This window comes from Suncus etruscus, chromosome 3 (genome assembly GCF_024139225.1).
Source record: "Suncus etruscus isolate mSunEtr1 chromosome 3, mSunEtr1.pri.cur, whole genome shotgun sequence".
Classification (NCBI taxonomy): Eukaryota; Metazoa; Chordata; class Mammalia; order Eulipotyphla; family Soricidae; genus Suncus; species Suncus etruscus.
The window spans coordinates 134,036,847-134,054,718 of record NC_064850.1 but is presented as its reverse complement, the minus strand read 5'-3'; the positions used below and the strand labels follow the sequence as shown (position 1 = coordinate 134,054,718).

General features: G+C 34.3%; 1 protein-coding gene and 1 non-coding gene across 2 annotated transcripts in view; both read right to left on the bottom strand.

Annotated features, from left to right (window-relative positions):
* PTPRM (protein tyrosine phosphatase receptor type M) overlaps nucleotides 1-17,872 on the bottom strand; it is an 829,551-nt gene that overhangs the window by 202,382 nt on the left and 609,297 nt on the right. The gene's annotated exons all lie outside the window — the stretch shown is intronic.
* On the bottom strand, nucleotides 6,947-7,048 carry LOC126004910 (U6 spliceosomal RNA). The gene has a single exon (XR_007494128.1). It is a non-coding gene; the product is annotated as a U6 spliceosomal RNA (small nuclear RNA).

The window sequence follows — 17,872 nt, the reverse complement described above, 5'->3', positions numbered from 1 at the left end:
TGATAGATGAAACATTTTTAGGTTTATATTTAGTTATTAGTAATGCTGACAGTATATAGCATCCTATACTACCTTGAATGTGAGTGTTAAGAGTACTGTAATCAGCACATGGTAGGTCCCAGGGAACTCATGTTATGATTGCATTCTATGAACGGTTGAGTTCACTATGATGAGATTTTATCTTATTAATTCATGTCATTACTGCTTAAGAAAACATTCGTGTGTAAACAAAACAGAACTGAGATTACCCCTGATGAAAAGACTACTAAAGGTCAGTGAGTGATTTCAGGGGAGCCAATGGTAGAGGAAAGTGGATATTCTAATGGAGGGTTAGGTTCCAAAATACACTGGAACATTATATGGGTTAAATCATATCATTAACAGTATTATATATTACTGTGACTAAAATAAAAGCCATTCTCATAGGATATACTAAGCACAAATGGTTTCTATCATCTTTGTGATTAAATAATCTTAACAAAATATTTTAAAATGTTCATGATCCACAGCCAAGGGATTAGAGTGAGAAGACCTATAATGTCATAACAAACTGTGTATTTCTGTGATAATGTGTATTTTTTTTCTGGCAACAGAACACAAACATAGCTTTAATTCTATGTATCTGCAAGCTGGCCTTTTGGAATAGTTTTATTGTAGTTTGAAAGCCAGTAAATGAGTATTTTGCTTAAATGTAACAAAAAATGACCTATATTCATTGCAGCAGTATTTACAATAGCTTTATTCTGGAAACAACCAAGATGCCCTTCAACAGATGAATGGCTAAAGAAACTGTGGTACATATACACAATAGGATATTATGCAGCCATCAGGATAAATGAAGTCATAAAATTATCCTATACATGGATGTACATGTAATCTAGTATGCTGAGTGAAATAAGTCAGATGGAGAGAGAAAGACACCGAATAGTTTCACTCATCTATGAATTTTAAGAAAATTAAAAGATATAATTGTAATAATGCCCAGAGACAATAGAGGTGAGGGCTGGAAGGACGGCTCATGATATGAAGCTCACCACAAAGAGTGGTGATTGCAGTTAGAGAAATAATTGCACTGACAACTATGGTGACAATGTCAATGAATGAGAGAAGTAGAATGCCTATCTCGAATACAGAAGGGTGGGGAAGGAGGGATATTGGGGCATTGGTGATGGGAATATTGTATTGGTGAAGGGGAGTTGTCCTTTATATGACTGAAACCCAACTACGATTATGTCTGTAATCAAGGTGCTTAAATAGAGATATTATTTTTTAAAGTTACAAAAAAGAATGCTCTGGAGGTCAAAGAAGAATATTAGTGGTAAAAAAGAACAGAACCTTTTATTTTACACCTGATATATAGTGATGAAGGTAGTTTCTAGGTCTGTTAATAACTGCAGACCACATGCTCATATTATCTCTAGGGCTCACATTTGCACATGATCCTCTCCCCTTGAATTACTCACTCTTCACCTGCCCATCTGTTGAATTTTCATTCATTCTTTATGACTACCTTTCTGAAGTTGCTAACCTATCTTCCCTTGGCACAGGTAACTACTCCTCTGGTAAAAATGTTCTGATTGCCTGTTTTATATTCCTCTTTGTATCTGGGATCATTTTTTAAATGATTTTTTTCCTTTGTTGGACTGTGAATTCTTTTTTGACAATGAAAAAATTAATTTCTCCATTTAATGAGGACTTTATACAATCTTCTGTTGACACTTCTTTGATATGTTATTGCCAGTCACAAAAATCATTCCCTTGGGAGTTCATATCATTCAACTTCAAATCACCACCATCTCATTTCAAAATCCTACATTGAGTTATAAAATCTCTCTAATAGTTTCCTTTGTCTTCACATGATTTTTCTCCTGGATCTCTTCATTTTGTTATTCCTTTATATGTGCATATTCTCATATTTCTGCCTCTTTATAGAGACAACCCATTTTGGATTAATATCCACTTACCATATAACTTCATTATAATTTGATTACATAAGTACAGATAGTAATCCAAATTAAGTTACAGTAGTAGACATAGTTAAGAAAAAATAAGTAGGATTGAATCTCATAAAGGAGAAAAACTTGTACTCTGAAAAATTATAAGGACTTTATAAAAAATTTATTCAGATATAAGCATATCTGAATAAATATATGTAAACATATAAAATTTATTCAAATATAAACAGAGGGAAAGACATTGTGTTCAATGGACAATGTTGTCCATTGTCAGCCATTCTTATTCAATATAAGTTTTGAAAATCCTCACACAAAAATTACAGAAAATAAAGATATCAAGGGATCCAAATTACAAAAATATTAATCAAACTATTACTATTTGCAGATGATAGGGCAAAGAAAATTTTGTTGGTATTGGGAAAACTAGATATCACGTGTTAAAAATAATGATATTAGAACTGTACCTCACAGCATTCACCAAAGTCACTTCAAAGTGTTTTAAAGAGATCAGACCAAAATCCACAAAACACAAAGTATTTTTGCTATTACATCAGTAGAACTCTTCAATAAATTTTTCAAAGGTATCTTCGAGATGATCACAGAAGCAAAGACAAAAATAAATGAAACTATGTAAAATTTAAAAGTTTCTGCAGACAAATAAATTCTATATAAAATGATATTCTACTGGATGGAAGTAAACAATTGTGCATAGTATATCAAGATCAACAAAGCACTCACAAAACTCACCAGCAAAAACCCAGGAGCAATATCCTAGGATGGGGAGTAGAGATAAACAGACATCCAAATAATACATATGAATGCTCATAGGCTTATTAAAAGGTACACATTGCTCTTCATTATGAAAATGAAAATCAAAACAACATTGAGGTATCATCCCACAGCAGTAAGATGGAAAATATAAAAAAAATTCAAAATAGGGGCTGAAATGATAGCACAGTGGTAGGGTATTTGCCTTACATGCTGCAGACCGGGATGGACCAAGTTTGATAACCAGTGTCCCATATGGTGCCCTGAACCTGCCAGAAGTGATATCTGAGTGCAGAACCAGGAGTAACTCCTGAATGCCACTGGGTGTGCTCCCCTCCAAAATTTCAAAATAATTTGGATTTGTTCTGATAAAGAAACCCTATCCACTGTTTTTGGGAAGGTCATCTGGTCCAGTCTCTATAGAAAGCAATACAAAGATCATGCAAAAATATAGGAATTGAACTGCTGTATGGCCCAGTGATAACACTTTGTGGCATCTATCCCCAAAACATAAAGCATTAATTTAGAAGTATATATGCACATCTATGTTTACTGCAGTGCTTAGTACAACAACCTAAATATGTAAAACAACCCAAAAGTTCATCTATTGATGAATGCATCAAGATATTGTGGTACATATGCATATTAGAATATTAGGAAACTCTAATAAAGAATAAGATAATCAATTTCCACCACATAGAAGGAAGTAGAGAATATGTTTAATGAAGACAATCAGGAGGAAAGGATAGATAAAAATAATCTCTTTCATATGTATGACAAAGTTGCACAGCAACGTAGAAACAAGTGTTAAAGGCAACACACTGATCTATAAAACTCTGTGTGCATGTATGTATGTGTTTGTGTGTGGGGTGTGTGTGCATGTATTGGACTGAAAGGATTGGATGCTGGAAGCTTGGGGGAGGTATGTGAGTGGTGTTAGAATTATGTACATGGGAAACAAATCATTAACAGTTTTGTAAATCATAGACCTCAATCAATAAATTAAAAGGTTTTTTTATTAATATACTAACAAGGTCTAGATAAAGTCATTTATGATTAACTGAAGACAAGTTTATAAATAATTCTATTTTAAACAAATATGAAGTTCACTGCCTCCTTAAAATAAATATAAGCTAGTTGTTATAATAGGCATATTGTTCTTTATGATTGCCATTAGCTTGCTTCTTGAATCTCAGATTTTGCCTCTTGACAGTCTCCTTTATGCTCATTCTAATCCACACATTGATCTCCTTGAGGTTCTTCCAAACCCTGTGTGGTATTCTAAAAGTTGTACATTTATTATTCCCTCTTCCTGAAATCTCCTTTATTCTGATATTCTCAAGACTTGTTTTCTTTGCTCTTTTAATAATGTCTTCAAAAGTAACCTACTCTGACCCCCTCCAGAGAAGACTAACCTCCTCCAACTTCCTCTCTATCTGCTTCTTTTTTTTTTTTTTTTTTTTTTTTGTGTGTGTGTGTGTGTGTTTGGGCCCACACGATGATGTTCAGGGATTACTCCTGGCTATGCACTAAAATGTGCTCCTAGCTTGGGGGACCATATGGGACACCGAGGATAAAACCCAGGTCTATCCTGGGGCAGCTGCATGCAAGACAAAATCCGCTTCTTATTTATAATTCTAAACTTATTTTTCTTGATAATATAGCAAAGTTACTTATTTCCTTTTAGGTTTGTCTCCTTCTCTCAAAAAGTCTATGTTCACAGTACAAGAAATTTTAATTCTGTTCTTCCAAACTCAGAACACTGTTTGATTCATAGTAACAGATAGTTTAGTATTTTTTTAAATAAAAGAAATATATATATTCAGCAGCTGCACAAAAATGTGTGATTTTATTGTGAGATTTTTTATTGTGGAATTAAAATAATTCAGTTGTAAATTTATTGTACACTGAATGAAATGATTAAACAACATGTGTATATACACGAGATCTAGAACAGTGTGAGTTTAAATAAATGTTGGCCATGATTATGGTTATGGATAATTACACTCTGTCATACCATTAGGTTCAAACTCTTTGCTATTTCCTCTAAAATAGAATTTCTAGTTACTTCTCCAATAGATGTTTTATCACTTTAGATATAACAACTAATTATGGAATATTTATCAAATACAATACTCACAAATTGCAATTTTAAAGACTATATTTTTATTAATTTTATTATTTACTGTGAAATCTAGAAAATCAAATGATGCTATAAATGTAAGAACAAATTATTTTCTATTTATTATTTTTAAACACTTGATAGAACAAAGCTTCCTAGCTTCATCTTAATGTTAATACTTTTTGGTTTTAAATATATTTGAACAGTTTAATCGTATTTATGCAGTAGGAATAATTCATACTATTAATTTGTGCCTCCTCTCATCTTTTGTAATAAATGCAAAAGTATATTTCAAGCATAGGGTAGACTTTAAAGTTTCCAAAGAGATTTTTCATTAATCTGTGTCCTTGGATTTTTGCCAGTGTTTGACATAACTATACAGAAGCAATATCTGAATAGAAGGTCATCTAAAATACAGGCCAGAATCAATTTACCAGTCACTAATATCACTTGTGTGACATAATGATATGTTTAGATATTCACAGATGGCTAAATGTGGTAAGCCAAAAGTGACTCCCTGAAGAAGACATGTGGTTGTTTCATGTATTTCGCACATAAATGTGAAACAAAAAGTTGCTAAGAGTGAATTTTATCCTTATTATTCAACTGAGGCTATTACTAATCTTTGGTGTTTTAGATTTTTTTTTTATTTTATTTTGGTTTTGGGCCACACCCAGTGGTACTCAGTGGTTACTCCTGGCTCTGTGCTCAGAAATCACTCCTGGCAGGCTTGAGGCACCATATGGGATGCTGGGGATTGAACCTGGGTCCACCATATGCAAGGCAACACTATATCTGCTGTGCAAGAGGGGACAGTCTTTTACCAGATTTTAGAGGAAAAAAATTAGTTTTTCTCCATTGAGTATAATATTTGCATGAGCATGTGATAGATGGCCTTGGCTATATTGAGAAAAGTTCATTCCATTCCCATCTTGTTTATAGAGTTTTTATTATGAATGTGTTTGGACTTTATCAAATGCTTTCTCTATAACTATTGATATGATCACATAGTTTTTATTTTTTTCTTTTGTTGATATGGTGTAGTATGTTGATTTTCGCATGTTAAACCATCCTTGTATTCTTGGAATGAAAACTACTTGTTCATGGTGTATGACCTTGATGAAGCACTGAATCCTATTTGCTATAATTTTGTTGAGGATCTTTGCATCTGTGTTCATCAGGGATATTGGTCTGTAGTTTTCTCTATTTTTGTAGCATCTCTGTCTGCTTTTGGTGCCAGGGTTATGATCACTTCGTAAAAATTATTTGGGAGTTGTTTCTGTTTCTTAAATTTCGTGGAAGAGCTTAAAATTGGTAGTAGATCCTCTTGAAAGGTTATAAAGAATTTGTTATTGAATTCCTCTGGGCCAGGGCTTTTGTTTGGGAGAAGAATTTTGATTATCATTTTAATTTCCTCTATAGTGATGGATATATTTATGGTTCAAGCACAGAAGATTAGAAGAGTCCAAAAATTTATCCATGTCTTCCAGGTTCTCTTCCAGATTGTCTTCCAGGTTTTGTAGCATAGAGTTTCTCAAATTAGTCTCTTATTACCCTTTGAATCTCTGTAGTATCTATAGTGATCTCCCTTTTCATTTCTAACTTGGTTTATTAATTTCTCTCCCATTTTTTGTTTTTTTTTTTTCAAAGAACCAACTTTTACTTTTATTGATCTTTTGGATTTTTTTTTGGTTTCCAATTAATTAATTTCTGCCTTCAGCTTTGTTATTTCCTTCTGCCTACCTATTTTGGGTTCATTTTATTGATACTTTTCCAATTTGATAAGCTGTGTCACTTAGTTATTTATGTAAGGTCCTTCTTCCTGATGTGTGCTTGCAAAGCTATAAATTTTCCTCTTAATACCGTGTTTGCTGTGTCCCACAAATTCTGATAATTTGGGTCTTCATTTGCCCTTGGCCTTTGTTTCCAGGAATCTTTTAATTTCCTCTTTGAGTTAATTTCTGTCCCACTGGTTATTCAGTAGTGGTTGTTTATTTTCCAGGTGTTAAAGATTCTGCTCTGTGTCTGTCTGCGGTTCACTTCTAATTTAAGTGTATTACGATCTGAGAAAGTTGTTCATACAATTTTTATTCTCTTGATGGAAAATATGGAACACTTCATGAACTTGTGTTTCTTCTTTGATATGGGCTTGCTATTCTCTGTATCATTCCGATTTTTGTATATGTGCTTCCAAAGCGAGCACTTCTGTTGATTTTTTAATACCTAGTAGGTTCTCGTTATTTACTCCTGGCTCTGTGCTCAGGGGGTCATTCCTGACAGTGCTTGCAGGACTATGTGGGGTAGCTGTAACTGAACCCAGCTCAACTCCATGGAAGGCAAATGATTTACCTTTTGGATAATATAACTGGATAATATTATATAACATATAATTGCTTTTTTAACCTTCAGAGAAAATCAATTAAGATCATGCACTACAGTTGTTATACTTCTTTAATGTCTTTAGTCTAGAATAAGCTTCTGAATTTTACCCTTTCATGGCACTGACCTTATTGGAGAATACAAATCAAGTGCTTTGTTTGTTTGTTTGTTTGTTTGTTTGGTTTTTGGGCCACACCTGGTGAAGCTCAGGAGTTACTCCTGACTATGCGCTCAGAAATCACTCCTGGCTTGGGGGACCATATGGGATGCTGGGGATCAAACTGCAGTCTGTTCTAGGCTAGCATGCACAAGGCAGATGCCTTATGCCCTGTGCCACCGCTTCGGCCCTTACAAATCAAGTGTTTTATAAAAATAACATAAAAGCCACTTTTTAAAAAGTATGATGTATAGTGAGAATTCACTCCATTGTAATTTTCACATTGCCTTTCTCTGAACTTCAGTTATTTTAAAGCGCAAAAGAAATGTTATAAACATTAATATATACTACAATTTTATACCATGTAACCTTTTTAACCTAGGGTTGGCACTTTACTAGGAGCTGTATCAAATAACTGAATTCTAGGGATGTCTATTGCTGTATTTTTCCATAAGTAATACAAAAAAAAGAATGAATTACACAGATACCTATCATTCCAGTAACTTCAAACTAATACATACATTTATATGTATCAAATTCCAAGCTCAGATATTTTGGGTCTAGAAATTGGAAAGAAGCCAGCTCTGTGTTATGTCTGAGCTTGGGTAGAAGGGTTCTTCATGGGTTATGTCTAAGAATAAAGAAAATAAATTGACAAGCTTCTCTGGGAGGGTTCTCATGTTCAAAGAAAGACCTAATAAAATGATCTGCATATTTTATTAAATAAGGTTATCATATAGAAGAATAGGACCATTAGAGAACCAAGAAAAAAGTACTGGAAATAAATGGGAGATGGTTGATACTGATAGGTGCTGCAATACAAAAAGTGTGCTGAGAAATATATGATCAGGATATAAAAATTACTAACAATATACTAATGAAGCTCATTGAGAAATCTTACAATTTGTTCTCATTTCCAAAAAGTAAGATAGAAAAAGAAAAGCGGAAAAGATTGTAAGTGTCACTAAACAAGACAAATATCTGCTCATCTTTTGCAGGCAGATGAATTTCTGAACTCTAGATAGGTAATATGTTTAATTCCTTAGTATATATTATTAAATCACCTTTGGGATTAAATTCAGTATAGAAAACAAAGAAAGATATAAGAACATAGAGAATATAGGGTTGGAGTGATAGTGCAGCGGTAGGGCATTTGTCTTTCACGTGGCTAACCCAGGAAGGATCTGGGTTCAATCCCTGGCATCCCATATGGTCACCCAAAGCCAGGAGCAATTTCTGAGCACATAGACAGGAGTAACCCCTGAGTGTCACCAGGTGTGGCCCCCAAAAACAAAAACAACCCCCCAAAACCACAAAGAATACAGATATGAGAAACAAATATGACATAAAGCATCTTATTTCTATGAAAACAGAAAAATATGTAGAATAATTATAAAGCACATTTGTATAACATTTGAAAAATATTATCATTATGCTTTGCATGGGAAGGTTTTAAAGATAGAAATATAGATATCAATATGTATATATAGATATATCTCTCTTTGATTTGGGGACTATAGCCAGCAATGCTCAGTACTTACTCCTGTTTCTATATTTAGGAATATTCCCTGACAGGAATTAGAAAACCCTAGGAACTGATGGTGACTACACCCAGGTCAGCAGTGTGCAAGGCCATCATATTACTTGCTGTGTTTGTTAGCTCTTCAGTCAAAGCTTATGGTTTTGATATAGAAAGGTCTCAACTCAGTCAAGTCTCAATCCTTTTCATTATTATGACACAACACACTAAATTGGTAAATTCTGTCAAGACAGTCCAGCTATCCTGGTTAACTTGATTGAGTTATAATTAATTAGTATTTCAGCCTGTCAAAACAGGTGATACTATGCTCTGTGGGGAATGAAAGTGTTTAGGATCATGAGTTCTAGGCATAAAGCATTTGTTTCCCTCTTTAGAAGAGCAACTGGAACCCTTCAGATTACTTTGTTTAGATTCTTCTTTAAACACTGATAAAAATAAAAAGTGCCAAACACAAGCAGGCACTCAGTTTATACCTGCTAAAATATTTTCTATATATCTGGGGGCACATCTTTAATTTAGGAGTTAAAATATGATCTATTTCCTAATGATTAATAATAAAATTTGACATTGGTGACATGAATACACATAGATACTTCCTAGATGCCAGCTAGTCAAAGGAACTGATCTTCCAAAAGATATCCAGTTAAAAAAATAATCTAGAAGCAGAGTGTATACATAGGAAAATGTAGGCAGAAGGAAGAGATGTCCTGTTTCTACTCATCTACCAGATTTCTAATTGATCCTTTAGCTAGAATTCCTGGTATGAACATCTAACAGTTAGTGTAGTCCTGCATGAGGTCTCAATTAAAATGTAAAGTTTGACAGCCTTGGATATCTTTATTTTCCTATTATCCAGTAAAAGAACATTATCTTGCTCACCAACCATAACAGAAAAGCTAAACTTCATCTTTAATTAAGCCTGTAGGGCTGCTGACATAATATTCAATAAGGTTTTCTATATGTAGTGTGAAAAGAAAATGCTGATGTAATTGAGAACTATATTAGTGAAACCACAGGACAGCATGTGGCCTGATTAATCTTATGAACTCAGCATTAACATATTGCTGGAGCACAATGAAGATTATAAATGTATGAATGTACAGCACCAACTCCCAATAAGCAAAAAAGCATACTCCTAAGCAATTTTTTCATTTTATTTCTTTGAGTCTTGTTCTATGAACAGAAGTAAAGTGCCCAAGTGTTAACTCCCTTATTTCCTGCAAAATGATTAAAAGCAATATCTTTAAGATTTCCCATACTTTCATTGCATGATATGAATAGAATACATCCCCCACAATTTAATAACTATTGATGAACATAATAGCATCAGCTGCACTAGTCAACTGAGGACCTATAATGATCTGTAGTGACAACATTTGTGAAACACATTGCATAAAAAAAGAGGGTAAATAGAAACATTATTATAAAGAAATATAAATATATATACATATATATGATCTGTGAAAAATTCATCTTACTGCATTACACAGTGGGCACATAAAGAAGACCACAATGCCATAGTTATTTAATGCCTTGATGCTCAAATATATGTGTAGGTTAGAACTATTATCACCTTTTTAATGCCTTGATACACAAATATATGTATAAGTTAGAACTATTATCACCAAATAGTTTTAATACTTACTAAATGAACTATTATAGTTTCTAAAAAATCAGAAAAAATCATTCTACTTCAAAGAGCTTGAACTAAGCATTTATTTGGTCACTTCTCAATTAACTCTTAGTAGCAATAAAATTTAGTGCTTTAATAGACTCTTCAGTCAGCATGTTTCCAAATCCTCAGATATGATATTTGTCCAATTATAATATTGATATACTAAGAATTTTTGATCTAACTATGCACTTCATGCAATTTTAAATTTGAATATCCATAGATTTCCCTAATATAATATTTCAATGGACAGTGGCTTCTAACTCAAGATCATGCCAGGGTTAACTACAAACAGCTTGAGAAGGTGGCAATACTATTTAGAAATAACATGACTGAATTCACTCCAACTGCCAAAATCTTCACCAAACTATATTATAGATCTAGTGATCTTTCTTAACACACTTGCTGTCAAATGTAAAACAAAATTTGAAAGTAAATTACAACAATTTCTCCCATAATTCCCTATTCTGGGCAGTACTCCTAGATCACTGACTGTTTAGGCAAATATTGAATATAAACAGGCTAGTTTCAGAGTATGCAGAATCAAGATGCCAATGTACTATGTAGATACATAACTTTGTAAAACATAGTACTTTCTTTAAGGAGGTAAGTATTGCCTATTTAACTCCCCCGCTAGTTCCATCTTACTAAAGTAATTGTACCAAGGACCAGATACTTGACTGCCCCACTCAAATCCCCACCAAATAAAGGAGACAGTATCTGACAACTTTTGTCACTTCTGTAAAAAAATATATCATTGCTAGCCTCAATGAATCTAAAACATGCTTTCTTTGGGTTAGGAAAGAAAGAGAAAAAGAGTAATATAAAATATTCCTTTCCCAAATATTAAGAAATGCTTATGCAAGGTAACCTGCTAACCTCTCTTAACTTCAACTAACTCAGCTGAATAGCTGGACTCAGAGAACTGAAGTGGAGGTACAATACTATTTCTTTAAGACCTTCCAAATAGATTTGTCACTGTCAGTCATAGAGTTAAAATGGAAAAGGACACTAACAATGAGATATTACTTATGTTTAGCCAATGAATCTAATGTGGTGCTGGCTAAGCTATCTACACTGTACTAGCTGTTTTAAAAAGCAGACATACCATTATTCCAATTTCATGGTGAACAGGGTCACAAAGCAAAGAGATATTAGAGCCACAGATCAGAATTGGCTAATAGATATAGTTTCACATGAACTATATCTGCTTTTCGTCTTCCTGATACATTTAGAAACAATCTTGAGAATTGAGAATTTTTTTTTTTTTTTTTTTTGGTTTTTGGGCCACACACGGCGGTGCTCAGGGGTTACTCCTGGCTGTCTGCTCAGAAATAGCCCCTGGCAGGCACAGGGGACCATATGGGACACCGGGATTCGAACCAACCACCTTTGGTCCTGGATCGGCTGCTTGCAAGGCAAACGCCGCTGTGCTATCTCTCTGGGCTGAGAATTGAGAATTTTGACGCACTTCTACTCTGATTATTTCCAAGGGCTTTCTCTGGTTACAGTGTGGTCAGTAATGCTGCAGCTTCTGAGAAGTTTCTGTACAGAATGTCATAATCAAGGTGCATTGTGTGAAGTTTTGCCTCTTGAGTAGCAAGGGATCTCAGATGATCTAGAGAGAGTTCCCCAAGAATTAAATTCCAAAAGGAGGACAGGTTTCTATAACGTATGTATAAAAATGGCTCTTGTAGTTTGCATATAAAGAAACAAAACCACCTAAATCATGGCCAGTATCATTTTTACTCTTAAATGTTTGGCATTCTTAAACAGGAGCACACAGAACACCACAAAATTTCAAAAGTAAGAAAAACAAAAAAGCACCACAAAAATATCATTGTAGACTTTTACATGTATGATGGGAACAGACAGGATATGTTGGTTGAAGACAGCTGTAGCTACCTTATTTCCTGCTCAAACAATTTCCAGAGCCCTGAACTATAAATCATCCTCATACTGCAATCAAAATAATAAATAAGGTATAATAAAGGAATACCTGGGACTGTCACAGACAAACCAGAAAGTTTCTAGTGAAAAGAAGCTGTTGGTTTGAACAAAGTGAGTCCCATTTTTACAGGGTGGTATAGTTTTCCCAGAGATAATCTTACATCGACAAAACTCTCTAGAGAAAGATATGACCTGACTATTTGTTTTTCTTCTTGACCATATGTCATCTTTGCTTCAAACAATATTGACATATTAGCTCACAACTTTTATGGGAAAATCAACCCACACCCAGTATGTGATGTGATTACTATGTATACAACTAGCAGAGACAATGACAAAAATAGTAAGGATAAAGACAGAAAAACAGAAAAGTAATAGCATCAAAGTTTCAATTTCATTAGTTCAAAACATTCATTGAACAGTGGTATTTAGCTATGTAAAATAACTGGTGGGGTGGGAGTTGAAAAGAACAAAGGCTGGAAATAAGATTTCTTGTTTAGTTCAAGAAATAATGACCTTTTATATCACAAAAGAAATTTGTGGGTATGACTTTATAGGGATGCCAGTCAGAAAGGTTTTTTGTTTGTTTGTTTGTTTGTTTGTTTTGGCCCACAACTGGGAGTGCTCAGTGCTTACTCCTGGCTCTACACTCAGGAATTAACACCTGGCAGTGCTTGGAGGGCTGGCCATATGGGATGTCAGGGATTGAATCTATGTCAATGTATGGAAGACAAGTGCCTTCTGAGCCCCTGCACTATCTTTCCAGCCCCAGAGATTATTTGATGTTAGCACCAACTAGTCAGAATAGGATGTGGTTCTTTTAAATGATAGTAATACATAAGAAACCAAAGCTTAAACTAAGCATCTAAAAATAATAAAAACTCCCTCATAAGACAGAGAGTGGGTGATAGGCAAGGGTCCTTTGCTCTGGTGTCCTTGTGCTTGCGCTCAGGAATGGAGGCAGCACAGCTCCCTCTCTAAACCTCGGCATATAGTCCTGGTCTCTATCTCTGGAAGTCCATGACTCCCCCCACCGTTCTGTATCTTAATCAAAACAGAAGGCTATCAGCTGTGCACTTGCTGCTTTTCTTCTGTCTCTCTGCTCTTCATGTATTAGGATCTCATGATAAAAGCACCTGAAGACAGTACAAGGAAAGAGATGCTTTGCAGAGGGGGATTGTGGTTGGCATCTGGTCACTGCTTATCCTGGGTTACTCACATACATTATGGTTGACCACAACTCACCCAATGGAACCCAACACTGTCATTCACTCACAATTTTCAAAGGACTTTGGGAGATATATGTATTTTGTTGATTTAACTTTTAAACTGTAAAGCATTAAACTGGAAAAAAGAATAAAGACAACAAAATCAATTTATAACTATTTGAATGAGTAAATTCAACCCTATCTCTGTATTGCTTGACAGCTTCTTTCCCAATAGCCTTTTATCTTGAAGATTTTTCATGTATGCTTAAGGCAAAATAAAGGTACAATTTATTTCTAAACACTATTCACAGAGATTCAACAACTATGAATATTTGATTTCTCTCACACTCCTTTCTAGTTTAATTTTTTCTCATATTTATATTTGTAAGTATCCATTGATCTCTATCTACAGCTTTCAATATAGATTTTATGTAAATTTCCCCTAAATCATGTGATAGTGTTGAATACTATTCTCTAGCTAAATAATTTTGCATGCTTTTCCTATGTAACCACTCTATTATTACCATAATTGTTCTTGATAACTCTATATTACAACTTAGTGTGCAGATCTGCAATTTACTCAAGACCCTCTTGAGTTGTCTCCCAAATGTTGGCTCTTGTTATTTTTAAATCTATTTTTTTCATATAAATTCACGCACTAATTTTGGTTATGCTTCTTTATAGACTCCTTTAATAAAAAAAAATCTACCTGAGGGGCGGGAGAGATAGCATGGAGGTAGGGTGTTTCGCTTGCATGCAGAAGGATGGTGGTTCGAATCCCGGCATCCCACATGATCCCCTGAACCTGCCAGGTGTGATTTCTGAGTGTGTGTGAGACAAAAACCAAAAGAAAAAAAACCTGATTTTTAAAATAAGATGAAAACCAAAAATGACAACATTTCAGTGTTAAAAAATGCTGGTCAGTTAGTTATAGTACAAATTGTAGCATGATCTATATTGATAGTTATGAGGGTTTCTAGATTAAATGACTAATGTTCCAACAACTATACATGGGATACTTAACTCTTTAATTGTCTTACAGAGAAGGCACAAAACATTAAATTATACCACTACTGGCTTTGCTAGTTTTGATTAATACATCATCGACCACCAAGTCCTCCTGCTATAGTCAAGCTAACATTCCCAACTAGACAATGGCATGTAAGATGATGCAAATATTCTGACATTAGCCAATCTCTAACTTGGAATTTTTTTTCACAAAAACTAATGATTTTTATTTGTTTATACATTAGGCTTTGCAAAATGGTGATTTTCTAATATTTTCTACATTTATTTGCTGGTATTACTCTGTAAAGGTAAACTTCTCTTACTCTACTTTTTAAAAATTATTTTTTTTAATATTTTATTTAAACACCTTGATTACAAACATAATTATGGTTGGGTTTTAGTCATGCAAAGAACAACCCCCATAACTGGTGTAATATTCCCACCACCAATGTCCCAAATCTCCCTCCTCCCCACCACAACCCCACCTGTCCTCTAGACAGGCTTTCTATTTCCCTCATACATTCTCATTGTTAGGATAGTTCGCAATGTAGTTATTTCTCTAACTAAACTCATCACTCTTTGTGGTGAGGTTCATGAAGTGGGCTGTAATGTTTACTACAGATGCCTGAAAAATATTCACTGTTTTATAATAAAAATATTTATTTAAAAAAATTTATTGCTTTACAAGAATATAAAATGTGGGAACTGCAACTTCACACTTCTATGTGTATAGACCTCTTACTAAATTGAAGTTCTTGTGCCATCACACTAGAAAAATAAATTCATTTACTTAGCATTCTCTTGTGTAAAGAGCACACACCCTGTTTTCCCCTTATCTCCTAAACATACAGAGCTCACACCCTACTTTTCTTTAACCTGACTGGCTGAAGCACATTGTAAGTATTCCACTCTCACCTAAAATAAACCAAGAAATCACCCTAAGGTGACTCCCACACGTATGAATCTGCATGTGCTCATCCTCTATATCCCTCCCCACTCTAAACTGTTCTGTAACCCTGTAGTGAATTTGCCTGGACTTGGCATCTCTGGCTTCACCTACAACTTGGATAATCAAATAGTTCAAAAGTTAACCTGTAGCAACCCTTTTTTTATGCTCCTGTGTCCTTTTGAAATCATTTTATTTGGTTCTGAGAATATCCTTAATTTTTCACATAGGATTCTAAAAAGTTAACCTGTTTTTCTCTGACCTTGACTTGGATTTGTTCATTTATCTAATAGTTCTAAATTTGAAAATTTAAACAGTTTATGTTATTTAAGAGTAAAAGAAAATTAAAGCTTAGAAGAATAGGGGAAGTGAGATACATATCTTATATCCTATAGACTCTAATTTGAATCCTTGGCACCACATCTGGTCTGGTAAGCACAACTAGGGGGGTGGATATCTGAGTATAGAACCAGTAAAAGTCCCTGAGCAGTGCCCATTGTGTTCCCCCCTCCAAAAAAAACTATATAAAATTGACCTCAGAGAAGTTGTCTTGGTTATCATCCTTTACTTCCTTCGCCTTGGTCCTATTCACCTATTCCCAACACAACAATATGTAAATGTTCATGGCCTAGTTATTTTTATTCTCTTTGCACATATACTTATGTGTTCTTTATTTTTTACTCAAAAGGTACCACTATCTATATAACTGTTTACACTTTACATTTACAACTATATAATAATTTATACCTTTTGCGAAATAGTGATTGCAAAAAGTATTTCCTAATTCTTTCATTTTTTTCTGTTTTTTTGTTTGTTTTTGTTTTTGTTTTTTTGGTTTTTGGGTCACAACCAGCGGCAGTGCTCAGAGGTTACTCCTGGTTATCGATCCTGGCAGGCTCAGGGGGACCAAAAGGAATTCTGGGATTCGAACCACCATTCTTCTGCATGCAAGGCAAACACTACTTCCATGCTATCTCTCCGCGCCTCATTTTTTCTGTTTTAGTAAATTTTTTTTGACTGTCTCTTGACATTTTCTTTTCAGTTCTTTTTTTTTCATTCTATTTTTTTCAGTTCTTTTTTTTCATTCTATTTTTTTTTCAGTTCTTTTTCCATCACTTTGACAGCCATGTAGAACTTTACTGTGCATTCTATTTTCTTGTGGTTGTTCAAGAGCATTTGAACAAAATGAGCCATTTGAAAGTGTCTGTTATGTTCTCCAGTCACTTTTTAAACTCACCCCTAGTTCCTTGTTGAGTATCAAGTAAGATGAACTACATGGAAAATGGGATATGAGGAGCTGTCTACTGAAACTCTGCTTGTAAAGTAAAACTTTGGCTGGTAGATTCCTTGGCTTGGCAGGCAAAAGGATGCAGGCTGAGTCTGAACAGAGTCTCTCACCAAACTCATATCTTCGTAAGTACCATATTTTTCACTCTATAAAATGTACCTGACCATAACACACACACACACACACACACACACACACACACACACACACAGACACACACAGTTTGTAGATGCTCTCCTCCCCTGCACAGAGGCTTCAGCTTCAGGTAGCATTTACTCCATAAGACGCATTGTTGGTGGGGGAAGTGAGTCTTATGAATATTATGATATGAAAAATATGATAATGGAAACTGTGGCAAACAGTCCCCACTGGCTCACCCACTTTCCAAACTATCGCCTCAAAAGGCTTCTATTTAAGATTGCATTTCATTGTTTCTACACCAGCTTTTCACTTTTAATCAGATTTATTCTTATTCTCCTCCTTCCTCCACACTCCCACCTTTAATAAACTTTTGAGGTAATTCAATCAAGCTCTACTCTCAAAAAAATGATTGCCATGACTAACATGTAGTTTTCTACATGTTCAAAACATATTTTATGAATTACAATGATCTGCACTCAAAAAGCCATCATCTTGTCTATTGCTTTTAACCTCTATGCATTTGAAATATAATGTCTCTTTTAAACCATTTTCTAAGACATTTCTATATATAAGCAACAGAATATGTATTTATTATTTTCAAACAGAGTAGAATAAAATATAAGGCTTTCAAGTAAAATTTATTTATTTACTGAAACTGAAATACAGTATATTATCTGGCTTTGAAACTCCTGCACATCAACTCCGAAGACCAATAAGCTAAGTAGAGATAAATATTTA